The 21,946-nt window shown below is 37.8% G+C and overlaps 1 protein-coding gene across 2 annotated transcripts in view; it reads left to right on the top strand.

Moving 5' to 3' along the window:
• Positions 1-2,148: 2,148 nt before the first annotated feature.
• The window catches only part of myt1lb (myelin transcription factor 1-like, b), a 150,014-nt gene continuing 130,216 nt past the window's right edge, over positions 2,149-21,946 (top strand). For both annotated transcript variants that reach the window (XM_056477169.1, XM_056477168.1), the window contains exon 1: positions 2,149-2,341. The gene's annotated coding sequence lies outside the window, so the exon portion shown is untranslated. The remainder of the gene's footprint in view (positions 2,342-21,946) is intronic.

The following is a 21,946-nucleotide window of genomic DNA, read 5'->3' as shown; positions in this document are numbered from 1 at the left end:
ACCACAACCACCAGCCTGAACTGTTGATACAAGGCAGGATGGATCCATGCTTTCATGTTGTTGAGGCCAAATTCTGACCCGACCATCCGAATGTCGCAGCAGAAATCGAGACTCATCAGACCCACTGTTGCCAACTATTTTCAATGAAAAGGCGCTAAACTCTGCCCGAAAAGTCGCTAAAAGTCACCAAATAACTCATACGTGAAACTCATAACTCATACGCCAACCCAGGCTCATTCTGAAAACGTAGTCCCGAGGACGTTTCTGGAGACAGCGAAATATGTCCCGGGAGGTATGTATTTTTGCAGTTTTTGGTTTTCGCTAATCCGCGAGAGGCCGCTGTGTGCGCCTTTTTGGCTTCTCGGATGTCTCCCTCGAGTGCCGTTCACACCCACGCTGTTCTCGCGTGAACCCACCAGAGGCCGCTGTCGAACGAACGTCTGACTGTTTGACTGGCTGAATGATTGACTGGGCGACCGGCCAAACGGCCGGCCGACCCACCCTCCTCCTTTCCCGAACCCAACCAATTTTACCGATTGGCCCGCCCGCCCTAAACCCAACCAACGATTCACAAAAGCCTTCCGGAAAAAGAAAAGCCCTCGTCCGATTTTTTTTACCACGTTTTCGGATTTTACCACTTTCTCACCCAGTTATGAACCTCTTCACTTTATTTCTTGGATTCTGTTTTAGTCTTACCTGATTTCTGAAACCACTCTTCCCTGCACTCTAACCCGCTCGTCGTCATCATGGTCAGCTCCTCTCTGCGTCTCGAGTCCGCCGATGGATTCTGATGGATTTACTCAAAAACAGCAGGCATGAATGGCACTTGTGAGAGAAATTTAAGATCTGAAAAAGCAAACACAGCAGCCTCTGGTGGATTTGTGAAAACAAAAACTGCAAAACAACGTAGCTCCTGGGACGCATTTGGCGCTCTCCAGAAATGTATATAGCGGTACGTTTTACAAATGAGCCTGGGTTGCCTATTTCCGAGCTGTACCGGCAAAACAACACCATGAAATGTCAACGATCACCTCAGGTACAGATTATGTGCTTTATTCAGTGTTAAATACTACCAACGTGAGTTTGAACAACATTTTTAAGTGACATTTATTGCCATACAACTGAAAGCAGCAGCAGATAGTTCACCTCAGATCTTTAATATAAAATAACTAGCAGATGGTTTGGAGATGAAAGTCAGAACTGTGACTGAGTAACTCAGTAGCCTATTAATAATCAAATAGGTTTAATATGCATTAATTATACTTAAAGCCTTTACCATTTTATTGTGAATGCAGTATTAAAATGTTTCTATCACGTCTTCGCATTTATACAGGCAGACAAATGTCTCGTTGCTGGAATTGTCGTCACCTATTGTTTGGACACAGTGTTTGACCATTACTTTTCGTTTTATTTCATTTCATTTTCCTTCAGCTTTCTCTCTTTTTTCATCAGGGTTAGCCACAGCGGAATGAACTGCCAACTACTCCAGCACATGTTTTACACAGCGGATTCAATTTCAGCTGCAACCCAGTACTAGGAATCAGAAACACCTACACACTCACACTCATACACTAAGGCTAATTTGGTAAATCAATCCGCCTATAGCGCGTGTGTTTGGACTGTGGGGGAAACCGAAGCACGCGGAGGAAACCCACATCAACACGGGGAGAACATGCGAACTCCACAAAGAAACGCCTCCTGGCCCAGCCTGGACTCGAACCAGCGACCTTCTTGCTGTGAGGCGACAGTGCTAACCACTGAATTTTATAATTATTAAAATTATCGGCTACGTTTATACGCTAATTGTACACTTTTTTAGGAACGAAACGCACATTTTCGACGTAGCTGGACGACAGACAAACGAGAACCCGCATTAAAAGAGAGAAAGAGAAGAAGAAACGTCCTCAACGCTCTCCCTCACGCAGCGCTGCAGGATCTCAATGCTGAGCATGGATGGATGGATGAGTGGATGGAGGTCTACCGCTAAGCCGAGGATGCGGGCATCACGCTGAGGGTAAGCGCTTCACACTTCGGCTCTGACTCACATATACAGCTGTGTTTTTTCTCTTTCTCCATCCTCTCGCTCCGCCTCATTGGTGCTACCCCCATTTCTCTCTCTCTCGCTCTCTCTCTCTCTCAGAGCTCCAGGCCAGTCGGTCTCCAGCTCTCCATCGCGGTCTGCGCTCCTCTCCTCCGCCGGTCTCCGCGTCTCCTCTTCCCGCCTCCTGAAGAATGATTACCGCGGGAGGAACTTTCCGGCGCGCGTGAACAGGGAGGAAAATACAGCAGGATCATACAGGAGCCATCGGAAAGTTTGAGCCGAGACAACATTTCCAGACTGGTGGGTCTCTGGTGGCTTTATATTTCTGGCTGGTTTGCTTGCTCTGATATAATTGCTTGAGTTGAGCTTGATCACAGTTATCGTGATTACTATAGTAGTGCAGTTGATACCTTAACATGCTATTCAGATTAGATCTGACATTTAAAATGTAGATTTGAGAGAATTACCTATTGTATCTGTGCAGTTTGTGTTATTAAAATGCTCTTAAATTATACTTTTAACCAGTTAATTAAGCTGGACATTTTGCACACATTTAATATGTAATTATTAGATGATACATATTTCCTATTCAGTATGTCTGTCTTGTTTTCCCAGAACAGTTTTATTTATATTATAAGAGTATATATAAGAAGCAAACATATCGTTCAAATATCGAAACATTTTTAAATTAAGATGCATTTGCATGATTTATTATACCGTGTTCTGAAAAATGTCTAAAAATCAAGCAAGTTTTTACTTGAAATGAATAAATAGTTGCCAATTTTTAAGGTATTTTTCTTACCCATGCCTTGGCTCCAAGCATAACCTCACTTAATTTTAATACATTTTCACAACACAATATAATCAACAACATAAATGCTTCTTGATTTAAAAATGTTTAGATATTTGGATTAGAAACAAGACAAAAACTAAAGTAAGAAAAGCTTCTTTTTGCAGTGAAATACAATTAAAATTGAATTATTAGATGATAAACTGAAGTTTTTCCTACTCAATATGTCTGTCTTGTTTCTCTGAGCAGTTTTCTACACATTCTGAAATCAAGATTATTTGAGAAACAAAATTTTACAGATATTAAGAATCAAACATGTACTTCAAATATTGAAAATTTTTTAAATCAAGATGCATTTGCATGATTTATTATACCGTGTTCTGAAAAATGTCTAAAATTAACCAAGTTTTTACTTGAAATGAATAAATAGTTGCCAGTTTTTAAGGTATTTTTCTTACCCATGCAATGGCTCCAAGCATAAACTCGCTTAATTTTAATACATTTTCACAACACAATATAATCAACAACATAAATGCTTCTTGATTTAAAAATGTTTAGATATTTGGAGTAGAAACAAGACAAAAACAAAAGCGAGATATGAGTATGATTATCCAACACAATCTCACAGCAATTCGTAACTTTTTTTTAGTGGCTAATTCGTACGAATTTGTACGATCTAATTCGTACAATTTAGTACGATTTGCTCATCTTCCAATGACGGTTGGGTTTAGGGGCGGGGTTAGGTGCCACGCCTCCTTTTTAAAATCGTACCATTTCGTACGACTGAACTCGTACGAATTCGTACGAATTAGCCACTAAACTGTCAAAACGTAAAATACTTACGTTTTCTTGTGAGATCAGGCTGGATTATCCCGTGTTCTGAAAAATGTCTAGAAATTAACCAAGTTTTTACTCGAAACGAAAAAATGCAAATGCAAAAACCCATGCATTGACTTCAAGCATAAACTCGCTTCATTTTAATACATTTCAATAATTAATAATGTAAACGCATCTTGATTTAAAAACGTTTCAATATGTGAACTCGAAGTTTTTACTTGAAACGAAAAAATAGCTGCCAATTTTCAAGTCATTTTTTTTACCGTGCGCTGACTTCAAGTATAAACTCACTTAATTTGAATACATTTTAATAATTAATAACATAAACGCATGTTGAAAATTGTTTCAATATTTGAACTGGTTTCAGTGTTGTTTCAATAACGTTTCAAAATTTGAAGTCAGTTTGCTATAAAATGAATACTAATGATGGATGTTCGTTGAAAGAGTGAAGTTCAGAAGGGTGTCCATCCTCATTTTACTTAATGCAGAGTGATTTATTTCTATATTCACCACATATAGAATCTATACTACACTTCTGCTGCATGTGTGTTGTCCAGCTTTACTTTGCATTGGACGTCTCTCAGGCTGCTTGAAGACTCGTTCATGTTAAAGTGGATGTTTGCGTGAGGTAAACATGTCTCCTTGGGTCACGAGTTGTCAGGCTTTTCCATCTGTGGGTTTGGTATGTTGTGTGAAATGATAGAGGATCTCATATCCCATATGCTTCCGGGCTGGACTGAAGATCATCACTCATCATTGTTAGGAATGTTATATATCTGTGCACTGCTGAGGAACTTCTGGTGCCTTCAGATGACTGTAAATGACTGTATGTTTGATTTTGGTCGAATATATACATGTAAATATCCATTTAGATGCTTATATTCTTACACTAAAAAAAGATTTCTGGTGCTTGTTCAAACTTACTCTTGCTCCCAGGGCTTTTAATATCGAAGTTGATATTTAGCCGCACCATGTAGTTTGTAACATCTAATTTTTACAAGTTGTTAGCCCAATGCTCATCCCCAAACCTGGAGGACCAGGACATTGTGGAGGAGGAAACCCACGCCCTGGCATTTGGGGGATTTCATAATTTTAGGTTTATTACAACACAATCTCACGGCAATTCGTAACTTTTTGATTTAGTGGCTAATTCGTATGAATTCGTATGATCTAATTTGTATAATTTAGTATGATTTGCTCATCCCCCAATGACGGTTGGGTTTAGGGGCGGGGTTAGGTGCCACGCCTCCTTTTTAAAATCGTACGATTTCATACGTCTGAACTCGTACGAATTCCTACGAATTAGCCACCTTACTGGCAAAACGTAAAATACTTACGTTTTCTCGTGAGATCAGGCTTGTTTATTACGATTATTCTACATAATACAAACTAATCAAATTACAAGCATAGATAAATACAAAAGAGCAAAGATGCAAATGAAATAAACAGCGCTTTTCTGATTTTCTTAGAAGTTGTATAGTATTCAGACACAGAACTTAAATAATTAAATGCAAATTATCATTGTATAGTCTTCATCGTTTATATATAATAATTCAATATTAATCATATCTGTAATCTAATTTATGCCATGCTCATTTTAAATAAGTAGCTTGAACAAGCATCAAAATAATCTTTTGAGTGTGTTTGGGAGGTGTGCTGGGCTGTGACAGTAGTTTTTGCAATGGTTTTATCTAGCCAACGGGTCAAAACTTTGAGAGATGGCCATTTGTGCTTATCTGTATGTTCGCTAGCTATTTTATTTTCATGATTTGAGGTAAACTTCTTGCTAATATGTTTTCAGTATGGCTATAAATGTCTTGTAAAAGGGTATTCAAATGCATATTGGTAGCATTAAATAAGCACAATAATAATAATGATCATAGTCGTAGTGGTTTATGCTGTTGTTTTTCACAAGATACTTAATAAATTAATATTGTTAGATTGATTGTGATGATTTTGTAGGTTGATGGTTAAAATATAATAAACATATTACGTACAAGCAGAGATAAATAGAGCAAATATACAAGTATACAATAAATAAAATAATCAAATGTGCAATAAATCTGTATATTCTTCATTGTGTAAATAATTAAATACAGTTAATCTCTGTTAAAGCTATAAACGCAATATTCCCTTGTGCCCAAATGCTTTAAACACTCTTAAAATGTTCACACTGGCCTTAAAAACACAAGCAAGTGATAAACTTTCACTTTATGGTTGACCTGAAATTACGCCAATCTTTTTATGTATTCTGAAGTGTTGTTGTTGGTCAACTATAATCCTGACTCCACATTGCACGTCCTGCGATGTGACTGTTGCGTATTCACACATTGTGATATCCATGCTCAAACGATGTATTGTGCAGCCCTACCTAAAAGGTTTTTATCAAGTATTCATAAAAGTGAAAGCCGCAGAGTCATACTGTGTGTGTGTGTGTGTGTGTGTGTGTGCTGTGCTGTAAAAATAAATGCTGGGTTCCAAACAATTCATTCACGTTGTCCCAACACATATCGATTAAGTTAACTTAACAACTATAAGTGGATTGAACATAAACAATTTAATTTTCCCTTAAGAATTTTTGCTCATTTTAAATAAGTAGCTTGAACAAGCAGCAAAAATAATCTTTTGAGTGTGTTTGGGAGGTGTGCTGGGCTGTGACAGTAGTTTTCGCAATGGTTTTATCTAGCCGACGGGTCAAAACTTTGAGAGATGGCCATTTGTGTTTAATCTGTATGTTTCCTAGCTATTATATTTTCAAGATCTGAGGTAAACTATTTGCTAATATGTTTTCAGTATGGCTATAATGTCTTGTAAAAGGGTATTCAAATGCATATTGGTAGCATTTAATAAGCATAAGAATAAGCATCTGAGGTGATCATTGTCGTAGTGGTTTATGCTGTTGTTCAGCAGCGACGTCACAGAAATCGAAACTTATAAATAAAAACTCTGTCCATCGCTGTTGTGGATGATTCGGACAAAAACTCTGTTTAACATGGACAAGATAGCTTTTATTCTGTGTCAAAGCACCACTTTATATATTGTTAGGACCGTGACATGGAATTTTTGTGCTGCAAAAACTCTCTGAAGATGCTCTGTGTGTGAATTTGGAAGCCTCCATTTTTACAATATAATTTGAGCTATTCAAAATTGTTCAGGTTTAGTCATGTGACTTACATCATACGGAAAGATATCTGTGCCATACCGAAAGATATCTGCATATATGTAGGTTTGAGTACATGTGCAAGACTTCGAATTCATTGGTTGCTTTAGGGAAATTATGATGAAGAATTTCAATGTTCAGCACCGGAATGGTTAGAAATGTGGCCTCACAGCAAGAAGGTCGCTGGTTCAAGTCCCGGCTGGGTCAGTTGGCATTTCTGTGTGGAGTTTGCATGTTCTCCCCGTGTTGCCGTGGTTTTCCTCCGGGTGCTCTGGTTTCCCCCACAGTTCAAACACATGCGCTATAGGTGAATTGAATAAGCTAAATTGGCCGTAGTGTATGAGTGTGAATGAGTGTGTATGGGTGTTTCCCAGTACATAAAACATATGCTGGATAAGTTGGCGGTTCATTCTGCTGTGATGACCCCTAATGAATAAAGGGACTAAGCTGATGGAAAATAAATGATTGAATGTTCAGCTGAAGCTACAATACATTAAAATAATGCTAAAAATACTAGCTTGCAAGCAGCAAAACAAGCTGTTTGGTACAGCTAAAGCTAGAAATCAGGCACATTTTACAAATGGGAGTCCCCACTCATTCATGAAAAACAAGTTGGATAAGCGCGAGTCAGTATTTAACTAATACAACCAGGGTTGCCAGGTCCCAATAACATTTTCCAACCCAATGACAATTCAAAACCTGGCAAAAATGAATAAAAGGTAACTCATTTTTCTCCTTGTCCCATCAGATTCAAGTGCTGGATTTTCCCTTTCACAAAGGGAAAGGGTTATCATATCTTTGATATTTTGTAACACACACACACTTGTATATATGGTATATGTGTTAATGTACTGACTGACTTCCCACACAGCAAAAAAACACTCCTGATTACCTTTCTCAGATGTGGGCGTAACTGACCATCTGCTCATTTAACTTGCGACACACAGTATGGTGTTTGGGTTGCCAGGTATACACTGATCTGGGATCAATGTACATTAAGAATAGATTCAGTTTACATTTTGTATTTTTGAGAAAGAAAGATTTTTGTGGCTGGGGCATGTTATAAAAATAGCCCCCCCACAAAAAAGAGCCAAATTTTGTCAGAAAACCCAACACAATCTCACGGCAATTCGTAACTTTTTGATTTAGTGGCTAATTCGTATGAATTTGTACGATCTAATTCGTACAATTTAGTACGATTTGCTTATCACCCAATGAGGGTTGGGTTTAGGGGTGGGGTTAGATGTGTTTTAGATGACAAATCCACTAGAGGGCGCTGTCTACATTTGTGCGAATCTGAAATACGTTACTTAGGGTACGTTTTGTTGTACGTTTCAGATGTCAAATCCACAAGAGGGCGCAGTCTATATTTGTACAAATCTGATATACGTTACTTAGGGTACGTTTTGTTGTACGTTTCAGATGTCAAATCCACCAGAGGGCGCTGTCTATATTTGTACAAATCTGAATTACGTTACTTAAGGTACGTTTTGTTGTACGTTTTAGATGTCGAATCCATCAGAGGGTACTGTCTCTATTTGTGCGAAATTGAAATACGTTACCTAGGGTATGTTTTGTTGTACATTTCAAATGTCAAATCCACTAGAGGGCGCTCTTTACACTTGTGCGAATCTGAATTACGTTACTTATGTTACTTAGGGTACGATTTGTTGTGCTTTTTTAGATGTCAAATCCGCAGGACACTGTCTACATTTGTGCGAATCTGAAATACGTTACTTTGGGGACGTTTTGTCATCAAGTTAGATGTCAAATCCACTAGAGGGCGCTGGCTACATTTGTGCGAATCTGAAATATGTTACTTTTTGTTGGGTATGTTTTGTTGTACGTTTCAAATACATGTTCTTCTTGTACAGATCTAGGAGAAGGCGGAGCTTATCGTACAGATCAGCTAGTGAACCACTCAACCACTCGCTAAACCCAACTAATAGTGTTTTCAGAAGCAGACGTAAGAAAAAAGTGCACAGCGAACACATAGTTTTACCTTGATTTTACATTGATTTTATCTCTGAACTCGAACTCGAGCACTCTGCAGCACAACACGGTACAAAGCGAGCTACGTTTTCTACGTTTTCTAACCACATCAGAAAAGTTATGACGATATGACAATAGATAGGTGGCGCAAACATATTCATTACAAATCATAGACAGCGTTAAGTTGTTTTGTGGTTTTTACTTGGTGTAAAAATAATATTTGTTCGCCAATAACATGTCCTTGTAAATATCATTAGTGTGAAAAGGAACCGAAGTTATTAACATCATACTGCCCCCTAGTGTACATTTTACCTAAAAACTGCAGTCAAATGTATGTTTAAGCACATTTTTTGAAGTTTCACAAACAAAATGCAAGCTGAAGCACATATTTCCAATGAGCTTGTCCTGGTTTGGCCAGTTTAAATGAGCTGGATGTACATAATTTTTCATTTTGAGTGTACTATCCCCTTAAATGAGCTGCTCGTGTTGAGTTTTGAGCTTTAGAGATGTTGGCATTGGCGGTCTTACATAAATCCATGAATACGGCCAACATCAGGAGGGTGTCATGCTGTCAAAATCTTTTTCTCTTTTGATATGACACTATGACAGTGTCCAGAAATACCCGGGTCACCCATGAGATCATTGACCATACAATGCACATGAATATGAATGTTTTTAGTGAACGTTTAACCAGCCAGCGTCATTCTGCAAGAATGCAGGATCGAGATGCCAGTCTTGAAATGCAAATTCAAGACTTCCCGCTGGATTTTTAACCTCTGTCTTTGAATGTTAATGACATTGAATGTGCACGTCTGCCAATGAAGAGATGAAACATTAGGAAGGTGAAAATGGTCCTCCCCACACAGGGCTAAGAAGAGCAGAGCGATATTGGAAAATGATTACAAAACACCCATACATAATTCATCAAGCATATTGGTGAGGGCTCGGGACTCTTATAATGGCTGCTCTTTAAATCAGATTTGTCGGTTTTGATCACTGTGAAGTCTGCGAGTCACGCGACTGAAATATTGTGCAAATATTGCTCTGTCTAATGGATAATTGATTAAGACAAGTGATGCCTCTGGGAATGAATGTGTGGTAGCTGAAGGTAAGAGTACAAGGAGGATCTGATGTTTGTCAGAGAGCAGATTTTGTCGCCTCATTCCTGCACAAATCATTCGAGTTGACTTTGATCAAATACGCCGAGCAAACTCTAATCAGAGAGCATAATTATAAAGAGTCATCGTTAAAGGGCCTTTTTTGTATGTGTATGTGGGTGTATGTGAAGTTTCAGCTCAAAATACTTCACAAATAATGTTTATAACTCTCTGAAACTGAACCTTTTAGGCTTTGATCCTAATTGTGGAGTTTTGGTGACTGTCGCTTTAAATGCAAATGAGATTGTGCTCTTTTCAAAAGAGGGCGGAGCTACAAATGCCTGTGTGTCAGCATACTGGCAGATTCAAAAACAAGACTAACATCCTATGCTAATGAGGAAGAGATGGACACTAGTGGGCGGGGCTTTCCCCTCTGATGACACGCACAAAGAGAGAATGTCAATCAAAGTGTTTCTGCAGACTGTTTTGATCAAGTCTGAGTATAAACAATACAATTAATACATTTTGACCATTAGAGGCTGCTTATATTCACACACTGCTGCCACACAACTGTGTTTAAACGCCTTAGAAAAGTGATTTTTGCATAATAGGTCCCCTTTAAGGAATATTTAAATGCAAAGAATAGCTGTTTCTACATGTTAAACGACTTAAAAATTCTGTATTCAGTGCTAAATTAAATAAATAAAGTAAATTGTAAAGCTGCTGTTTCATTTAAAGGGATAGTTCACCCAAAAATGAAAATTTGCTCCCTCAAGTGGTTCTAGAGCTTTACAAGTTCCCTTTTATATTGAAAGTAAAAGAAGATATTTTGAAGAAAGCTGAAAAACTGTAACCACTGACTTCCACAGTAGGAAAAACCAATGGAGGTCAATGGTTACAAGTTTTCAAGCCTGATCTCACGAGGAAACGTAACTATTTTACGTTTTGTCAGATTAGTTTCTGATTCGTACGAATTCATATGAGTTTAGGTTTACGGAAATGAACGATTTTTAAAAGGAGGCGTGGCACCAAACTCCACCCCTAAACCCAATCATCGTTGGGGGATAAGCAAATCATACTAAAATGTACCAATGAGATCATACGAATTCAAACAATTAGTCACAAAATCAATAAGTTACGAATTGGCGTGAGAAAATATCTTCTTTTGTGTTTAACAGTCATACATGTTTGAGACAAGAGAGAGTAATTGATGACAGATTATTAATTTTTTAGGGGAACTGCCCCTTTAATTACACAAAAAGACTCAGAGTGAAATAGAATTCTGTTTTCACTATTAAATCAAATGAATTAGTCAAAAACAAACATCTTCAAAACAGGAATTGTCAAAGCATAAACATTAAATAAAATGTGATATTTTGATTTCTGACAAATCAAAAACAATCAAACAGATGGAAACGTGACCCTGGGCCGCAAAACCGGTTTAACGGTCAGTTTTCTGCAACTGAGATTTCCATTTCCATTCCGTTAATGTATGGTTTGTTAGAATAGGATCATTATTTGGCCAAGATACAACTGTTTGAAAAGCTGAGGGTTCATACAAATAAAAATTGCCTTTAAAATTGTCTAATTGAAATGCTTAATCATGCACACACAATGTTGAAAATTACGTTTGATGTACTTTAGGTTGATATTTGGTAAATTTCCAAAATATGTTTGTAACGGAGGCCGCAACCGACTCCCATACAAAGAATCCAACCCAGGCCCATTCTGAAAACGTACCTCTACAGACGTTTCTGGAGACCGCGAAATATGTCCCGGCGGCACGTTTTTCTGCAGTTTTTGTTAGTTCGAATCCACGACAGGCCGCTGTGTGCTCTTTTTGAGATCTCAAATTTTTCTTGTGAGTGCCATTCGCGCTTGCTGTTCTCCCGTAAATCCACCAGAGGCCACTGTTGACTGACTGTTTCACTGACTGAGTGAACGATCGACTGCCCACCCTCCTCCTACCCTAAACCCAACTAATTTTATTGATTGACCCATCCACCCACTTCCCTAAACCCAACCAACACGTTTCAAAAGCAATCCCGAAAAATAAAAGCCCTCGTCTGATTTTAACCACGTTTTCAGACTTTACCACATTCTCACCCTGATATTTACTTCTTTATTTTATATTTTGGATTCTGTTTTAGTCTTACCTGCTTTCTGGAACCGCTCTTCACCAGACTCGAACCCCGTCGTCATGGTCAACACCCCTCTGCATCTCAAGTCCGCCGACGTACATAGCTCGCTTACGAGACAAACTGGTTGCTCCCGGAATGCCGACCATACGGAGGTAAGCGGTCATCTGGTAAGTGCAAAAAGGAATGGCGTCACACCGCCCCCTAGCGTTTGTTTAAAAAAATGAAATGCAGCCATACGTACCTCTGGCTATAATTCGCGGTCTTCAGAAACATCAGTAGGGCTATGCTTTCAGAATGAGTCTGTGTTGAAAGAATCACCGGCTCGATCCCAGTTCAGTTACCCCAGGATTACATGTGGGGGCTCGCCCGGGATAGGAGTGAGGAGGTGCTCGTCTGGGATGGGGGTTGAGTGTAACAGAGGCCAACTAACGAAGGTTAAACCTCACTCCTCTGACCTCTAAAGTTGCTCTAGCGACAGGCACTAGAGGCCATAGTCTTTAGCCTCCTTGTTAGAGCAACCGACTCCCATGCAAAGAATTGTCAGTTTGATTCCAGCACAGACCAGGTTGTGTGCAGGACTGGTGGGTTACATGTTCATGTAACAAATCTTTACATAATATTCTAATTATTATTGGCATTAAAGAAAGATCAATAATTTTGACCTGCACAATGTATTGTTGGCAACATAAGCTGTGTGCTCCAGTGTCACAAATGTGTAAAATGCTCAAATACTAAACTTTCTATAAAATGTTAGGGACTCAAAACTCTCCTTAAGTAAAGCTGTCAGACTAAAACCCCCTCCAATTTTGACTATTCAACAGAATGAAAAGCTAAAATGGCGAGATCTGTCAGCCAACAAATGAAGCTCACTTACTGTTGGCATCTCTTTTATTGTGCGATAACTTTGTGTGTGTGTGTATGTGTGTGTGTGTGATATGAGTCATAGTTACCAGTGTGATTACCTTTAGCTATTGATTTCTTCTTCGTCTCTACTTTTTAGGCTTTCAGAACACCTTGATAGCTCAGTCTGACTTTTGTCAAATCAGTCACATGGACTGTTCATAAGCCAGCATGAACAAAACCGATTTGCTGTTCAGAAATGCTCTGTTCAGAAGACAAACGGGCTGCCGAATACTTGAAGGTCTTTTGTGGAGATTCAGAATAGAGCGCTGCAGTGATGGATTTCTGTTGGCCTATAAGGGTCAACACAAGTGTTTTTCAGCCTGGCGCAGGTATCATTTTCAACATCTGTGCAAATAGCTAATGCATTTGTGCACCTATGGGTGTGCGGGACTGAAAAGGAGGTGTGTTAAGGCGGAGGTGTGTCACTGATATGTTGCTGTTTTTAAGCAATGGAAATAGATCGAAATAGATTTTGTTGTTGTTGGTGTTATTTAAAGGGGTGGTCCACTGCGATAACATATTTCAAACCTTTACATGATGTGTACTGTAGCTGTGTGAACATAAACAACATCTCTGAAAGTAAAACGCTCAAAGTTCAATGCAAAGGGAGACATTGGCTTTTACAGAGTTAGCTTAGCAAAGCCTACAGCGAACGAAGTTTGGGAACTATGAAAAAATACATCTGGGCTAGTGATCATAAACCTGACGTGGCCAGAGGTGCTGTAATGCTATAGCAGAGAAAGCTAAAATGCTAAAGCAAGCCATTTTGACATTTACCTGTACTAGTATCTATTTTCATGTTACTAGTGCTTATTCATTAGATACTAGTGCTTTTTAAAACTATACTAGCGCTTACTCATTAGACACTAGTCATTTTCATTAGATACTAGCACTCATTCATTAGATACTAGTACTTATGTATTAGATACTAGTACTCATTCAGTAGATACTAGTACTTATGTATTAGATATACTAGTACTTATGTATTAGATACTAGTACTCATTCAGTAGATACTAGTACTTATGTATTAGATACTAGCACTCATTCAGTAGATACTAGTACTTATGTATTAGATACTAGTACTCATTCATTAGATACTAGTACTTATGTATTAGATACTAGTACTCATTCAGTAGATACTAGTACTTATGTATTAGATACTAGCACTCATTCAGTAGATACTAGTACTTATGTATTAGATACTAGTACTCATTCAGTAGATACTAGTACTTATGTATTAGATACTAGTACTTATGTATTAGATACTAGTACTCATTCAGGAGATACGAGTACTTATGTATTAGATACTAGTACTCATTTAGTAGATACTAGTACTTATGTATTAGATACTAGCACTCATTCAGCAGATACTAGTACTTATGTATTAGATACTAGCACTCATTCAGGAGATACTAGTACTTATGTATTAGATACTAGCACTCATTCAGCAGATACTAGTACTTATGTATTAGATACTAGCACTCATTCAGTAGATGCTAGTACTTATGTATTAGATACTAGCACTCATTCAGCAGATGCTAGTACTTATGTATTAGATACTAGCACTCATTCAGTAGATGCTAGTACTTATGTATTAGATACTAGCACTCATTCAGGAGATACTAGTACTTATGTATTAGATACTAGCACTCATTCAGCAAATACTAGTACTTATGTATTAGATACTAGCACTCATTCAGCAGATACTAGTACTTATGTATTAGATACTAGCACTCATTCAGCAGATACTAGTACTTATGTATTAGATACTAGCACTCATTCAGCAGATACTAGTACTTATGTATTAGATACTAGCACTCATTCAGCAGATACTAGTACTTATGTATTAGATACTAGCACTCATTCAGCAGATACTAGTACTTATGTATTAGATACTAGCACTCATTCAGCAGATACTAGTACTTATGTATTAGATACTAGCACTCATTCAGCAGATACTAGTACTTATGTATTAGATACTAGCACTCATTCAGCAGATACTAGTACTTAGGTATTAGATACTAGCACTCATTCAGCAGATACTAGTACTTATGTATTAGATACTAGCACTCATTCAGCAGATACTAGTACTTATGTATTAGATACTAGTACTCATTCAGCAGATACTAGTACTTATGTATTAGATACTAGCACTCATTCAGCAGATACTAGTACTTATGTATTAGATACTAGCACTCATTCAGCAGATACTAGTACTTATGTATTAGATACTAGCACTCATTCAGCAGATACTAGTACTTATGTATTAGATACTAGCACTCATTCAGCAGATACTAGTACTTATGTATTAGATACTAGCACTCATTCAGCAGATACTAGTACTTATGTATTAGATACTAGCACTCATTCAGCAGATACTAGTACTTAGGTATTAGATACTAGCACTCATTCAGCAGATACTAGTACTTATGTATTAGATACTAGCACTCATTCAGCAGATACTAGTCCTTATGTATTAGATACTAGCACTCATTCAGCAGATACTAGTACTTATGTATTAGATACTAGCACTCATTCAGCAGATACTAGTACTTAGGTATTAGATACTAGCACTCATTCAGCAGATACTAGTACTTATGTATTAGATACTAGCACTCATTCAGCAGATACTAGTCCTTATGTATTAGATACTAGTACTCATTCAGCAGATACTAGTACTTATGTATTAGATACTAGCACTCATTCAGCAGATACTAGTACTTATGTATTAGATACTAGCACTCATTCAGCAGATACTAGTACTTATGTATTAGATACTAGTACTCATTCAGCAGATAATAAGCTTAATATTCCATTTAAAAGTAGTATTTTAATTGTAAGAAATTAATAAAAGTTAAAATGTTTTATATAGTAGGGTTGTATGCTAAACTAGCAGTATTCCACTGTACTGCAAAAACAGAGATAGTCATTCGAGTTCTGAATGAGCCAAATAGGCTCAACACACCTGTTAACTGTAGTAAAACCACTTTCTATATTTACGTAAATTTTTATTAACATATTTCATGATCTGAATCACAATAAAAAACGTGAATTTTTTAAATACAAGACAACACATGGTGGTTCTATCTCTGTCAGTGACTCTGACAGTTAAAATGAGTACATTAAGTGGTTCTGTCACTGTTTTTAATCCTTTCTGTGCAAGACTGTGGTATAGGTAATATCACATGCACTAACACAAAACGTGTTTTATATTGGTAGTTAATTTCGAAATTAAAATAGCGAGATTGCTGTGATTATGAGATGAGCACTGAGGAAACAGTAGATGGGAAACCCGATTGCTCCTCCCTGACATTGGGGTACAAGTAATACTAGTGTATCTATAGTAAAGAACTGCAAATAAGCAGATATTATAACAATCTATCGATACACACACACCTCGTTCTCTCACTCTGCACTGCCGTGGTTTGCTGATCAAATGAAAAACAAAAGACGGGGAGGAGCCGAATTCTTCCGCTGTTTTCATATCAAATTTAAAAGGGACTGAGACAATAATTTAGTGTACAGTTTATGAGCTAATCCAACACAATCTCACGGCAATTAGTTACTTTTTTATTTAGTGGCTAATTCGTATGAATTCGGACGATCTAATTCGTATAATTTAGTATGATTTGCTCATCCCCCAATGACAGTTGGGTTTAGGGGAGGGGTTAGGTGCCACGCCTCTTTTTTAAAATTGTACCATTTCGTACGACGAATTAGCCACTAAACTGACAAAACGTAAAATACTTACGTTTTCTCGTGAGATCAGGCTGGCTAATCGCAAAAGTTTTAGGGGAGCTGAGTAGAAATATAGAGGGGCTACAGCCCCTCTAAAATAGGCCTAGCAACGCCCATGGTGACTAGTATCTATTCTGCTGTACTAGTAACAAATTAAAAATGTTTCCATTGATTTCTATGAGATCTGTCACTGAGATATCAACTATTCAGTTTTGACTAGTAAATATTCCAGCTGGAACTAGTACATATTTTTATATGTAATATATAATAAATACTAGTACTTATGTACAGTATTAGATTCTAATACTTATTCATTAGGCACTAGTACTTATTCATTAGATACTAGTATCTAGTGCCATTTGAGCTGCTTTTGGGTAGTGTCATACCGCCTTGTTGCGTTCGTTTTAAAGATGAAATGCAGCCACACATAGCTCTGGCTACATAATTAGCACTCTCCATAAATGTTTACAGGGGTACGCTTTCACAATGAGCCTGTGTTGGTTTGTGCTGAAACAGTACACACTTTTTCACATGTGGTCTTGTAGTTTTGGTTGTCTCGTTTTCAAAAACATGCTATTTCAAGTTCCCAGATCTATGTTATCCTATGAAGATACAGCCAAAATGCATAAATATTTTTACATATGGAGTCAACACAGGCTCATTGGAAATACGTGTTTCAGAAACGAACTTCAACACCATTTTCACACAGTTTCTAGATAAAATGAACACTAGAGGGCAGTATGACAACAGCAACTCATCCATTTTTAATGTAATGATATTTATGATATCATAAACAAAGGATTTTTTCATCATTTCTTCGCACAACACCAAATAAATACCACTAAACAACTTAATGCTGTCTATGATTTGAGTTCACTTTAGTTAAGGTACAATTCTCGCTATTAACAAATCATTAACTAAGATTTTAGCTCAATCAACTATAAATCAGCTGCTTATTAATAGTTAGTAAGGTAGCAGTTGGGTTTAGGTATTGACTTTAAGGATCACTTTATAAGCGCTAATAAACAGCAAATATCGTAATATAAGCAGGTATTTAAACTGGTATTTAAGTCTTAGCACGGTTTGATGGTTTGAAATATGTTTGCGTTGCATTTCTATGTCCATATGGACAGTTTTTCGAGCGTTTCTCGTAGTGCCAAAGAGCACTCAGTTTGAGTCCATCGAAGCACACGTCCACAAAAGAGATCAAAGCGATGTAAAATCAAGGTAACCACCTAATCGCAGTTCACTTGCATCTAAAACAAACAACAAAGCATACTCTTATTAACTTACTTCAGATTCATGAAAATGTAAACAGCGCCCTCTTGTGGATTTGTCATCTGAAACGTGCAACAAAACAGACCTGGAGGAATGTATTTTACGTTGTGCAAAAATGGCACGTATTTTCAATGAGCCTAGGCTGTATGGTGGTGTGTACACACACAGTAAGATGAGTGCACAGAGCTATGGAGAGAATCGTGAGGCTAAGAGACAAAAGTGGGTCCCATGGGCGCTTTTGTCAGCGGTTTTGGAAAGAGGAGAACGAGACCCCAGGTGCACGCTGGAAATGCCCTACTTCCAAAAGCTGCCTATTGTTCGTCCCGGGTTTAATCAACACACGAGCCAACAACATTCACAAATCCCCCCAATGTCGTTTCCTCAGGTCTGGCATGGTGGTAACAAATGTAACTACTGCTTCTGGAGTTTAATTTCTGGGTTTTTCAGTCAATAAAAGCACGCACGAGGCTTTAGAAATATAAATAACACTGCATGGTTAGAATGGGAAGCAGAGGAATGCGCTGCCCGCGTCTCGCTCTGACCTATTTTTCCACAGCCCTGCCCAACGCTCGCTCCAAAATAGCTCAGTAAGAAAAGTGGTGCAAGCATTTCCATCTTGCATAACAGGCCGATCATCGCTTTGGCCCGAGAATCAATGGTGTGAACACAGAGAGTAACACAAGCAGGCGGATAATTGCGTCTGGGAGTTTTCAGACTCTGCTAGTGCCACATTTGGCGCTGCGAGCGTTCATCGAACACTCCTTTTTTTCTGTGAGATTCAACGCAATGCTAGTATGCTCGTTATGTTCACATGACATATGTGTGAAATCCACCAGCACGATATCTGTAGCTTTATACGCTGAGCTGCTTTGTGCAGAACCACAACGCTCAACGATTGTTAAATAGCTAATAAAGGTTTTGCGTTTACGTAACATGCTATGATGAGCAAATGCTGCTCAGTGCAGGACTCTGTCCAGCTATGTTTTATTGGAAGAGTATTATTTATTCTATCAGTTTATTTGGCAGTGTACAATAATTAGCATTGCTGCAAATGCACCTAAATTAGGGCTAGTTTTCATTCGCTGTTCTCTAGACAGATGTTAAAATGGTCAAATTCAATTAAATCGAAATTCTATTCCAGCTTGATGTTGTCCTATAAACAATTAGTCAAAATGCATCAACATTTTACAGTTACATAGTTAAGTTACATATGGTGTAATAAGTTTTATAATGCTTATGATGGTCTACATAAATATAAAAACCATTATGTCCAAAACAAACCTATAACTGATTAAAAGGATAAGGACAAACCTATTAGATCATGCACTGGGTGCGCCCACTATTTTTCCAATAATTAAAATAGCAAAAGTTGGGCTGGAGGGTGATCGTGAAGTGAAGACGTGGGTGAGTGGGGGGGGGGGGGGGTGGAGGATGGAGATCGCGAACTGAAGGCGGGGATTAACGGAATCAGTGGATGATGAACAGACAGGGGCGGGGCACGGACGCTTTAGAGGAGGTAGAGGCTGAGAGGGGCACCTCAGCCAATGAGGGTAGAGGGGCAGTGGCTCTAGCCACCGGGCCACCTCTCCTGTGAATGGCCCTGATTAGGAGAATGAGGACAAACCTATTAAATGATGCGCTGTGTGCGCCTACGATTTTTCCCAGACTTAAAATAGCAAAAGTTGATTTGGACACATGCTAAGTGCTTCTGGCCATGCGTTTTAGACCATGTGCTTATATATTGGTAAAATATACATTAAAAATATGTCAAACCTACATAAACATTTTATAGTTTATAGTCAACCCAGACTCATTGGAAACACACGCTTCAACCTATGTGGAAAAGCAGAAACAAACTTCAACACCTTTTTTTTCACGCAGTTTGTAGATAAAATGAACACTAGGGGGCAGTGTGATGCCAACAACTCTTGTTCCTTTTCACACTAATGATATTTACAGGGACATATGATCAATGAATAAAGCATTATCTTCATCAGTTCTTTGCGCAAGACTAAATAAATACCACAAAACAACTCAACAGCGTCTATGATTTGCGTTGACTTTATTTAAGGTTGAATATCTCTCATTGGAAGTATATTATTTATTTTATTTCTTTGTTTTTTGGCAGGGACAGTGTACATAAATTAGCATTGTTGTAAATGCACCAGAGTTAGCCAAAAGGCTATTGTTCATCCATTGTCCCTGGACAGATGTTAAAATTGTCAAATTCAATTCAATCGAAATTCTAGTCCAGCTTAAAGTTGTCCTATAAAGAAACAGTTTAAGTTACATATGATGTCAGACGTTACATAAGGATTATTATAGTCTACATAAATATAAAACCATTATGTCCAAAACAAACCTATAACTGATTAGGAGAATAAGGACAAACCTATTAGATCATGCGCCATGTGCGCCTGGTATTCTTCTCATACTTAAAATAGCTAAAGTTGATTTGGATACAGGTGGTTCCTTCCGCTGTGGCGACCCCAGATCAATAAAGGGACTACAGTAAGCTGAAAAGAAAATAAATGAATGAATGATTTGGATACATGCTAAGTGCTTCTGCGCCATGCGTTTTAGACCATGTGCTTAGATTGGTAAAATATACATTAAAATATGTCAAATACATAAACATTTTATAGTTTGTTACATGTGGTGTCACCGCAGGCTCATTGGAAACCTCAATGCTTCAACCTACATTTTTATGTGGAAAAGCAGAAACAAACTTCAACACCTTTTTCACGCAGTTTGTAGATAAAATGAACACTAGGGGGCAGTATGATGCCAACAACTCTTGTTCCTTTTCACACTAATGATATTTACAGGGACATATGATCAATGAATAAAGCATTATTTTCATCAGTTCTTTGCACAAGACTAAATAAATACCACAAAACAACTCAACAGCGTCTATGATTTGAGTTGACTCTATTTACGGTTGAATATCTGTTATTGGAAGAGTACTATATATTTTATCAGTTTTTAGCAGGGACGGTGTACATGACTTTCCAAAAGGGGATTTTTCATCCGTTGTCCCTGGACAGATGTTAAAATTGTCAAATTCAAGTCAATCGAAATTCTAGTTCATCTTTGTTTTAGACTTTAGCACGGTGTCCTAAGCAGATACAATGGCTGATAACACAATAAAGGATGTATTTTCCATGTTATTCATTACTTTCTCTAACTAGTTTTGTTGGTTAATTTAGTTTTGTACTAAAAATGTGTGTGAACAAATCTTTACTTAACTTTCCAGGATGTGCACAAATTATGTAGTCCATTCATGTGCTAGACTGGAGCTAAATGCCCAGTTTCTAACTGGTATTGGCATTACCGTGTATTCAAATGCATCTCTTTTAAGCACTTATGTTGGGATTTTGCTGAGACTTTTCCCGGTTATTTCGTAACACTCTTTTTCAAGGGAGCACTCAGTAGGGCTGAACAATTTATTTTACATTAAAAACAAACTAGAGATCATGGTGGAGGGGTGATGGCACCTCCCTAAACAGAGATATCATTAGGCAAATGAATACCAAAGCCATTTTGTCCTCAAAGTGACTACAAAAAATTAATTTGCAAGAACTGTTGTTGAATTGTTGCCACAGCATGAGGGAATACAACAGACTATTGGCTAATAATTGTTAGATATCATTGCCAATGAGTTGTAGGCTAAAAATAGGTTTTAATACCTATTTTTACATGGCAGTCTGGAATACTTGATTCTGAATGGTCCGTCATGACATTCTAAGGTATGTTAATCCCAGATGACAATCGCTGAAACTAATAACATCGACTCATTCGGGTACTTCAAATCATCTTGACTGTCACATTCATATGTTTATCCTTTATTGCCGCTGTTTTTGACTGTTTGGCGCCATCTTGTGTCTGAATAATGCGCAGGTTAGTGTATACTCCATCTGCTGTTTTAGTTTCTGTCAGCTTTGTGTTTTTGACTGTTTGGCGCCATC

The sequence above is a fragment of the Danio aesculapii genome, chromosome 17, assembly GCF_903798145.1.
Source record: "Danio aesculapii chromosome 17, fDanAes4.1, whole genome shotgun sequence".
In the NCBI taxonomy this organism is placed as follows: Eukaryota; Metazoa; Chordata; class Actinopteri; order Cypriniformes; family Danionidae; genus Danio; species Danio aesculapii.
Note: the sequence above shows the minus strand (reverse complement) of the source record. Positions and strands in the feature narration are given on the sequence as shown.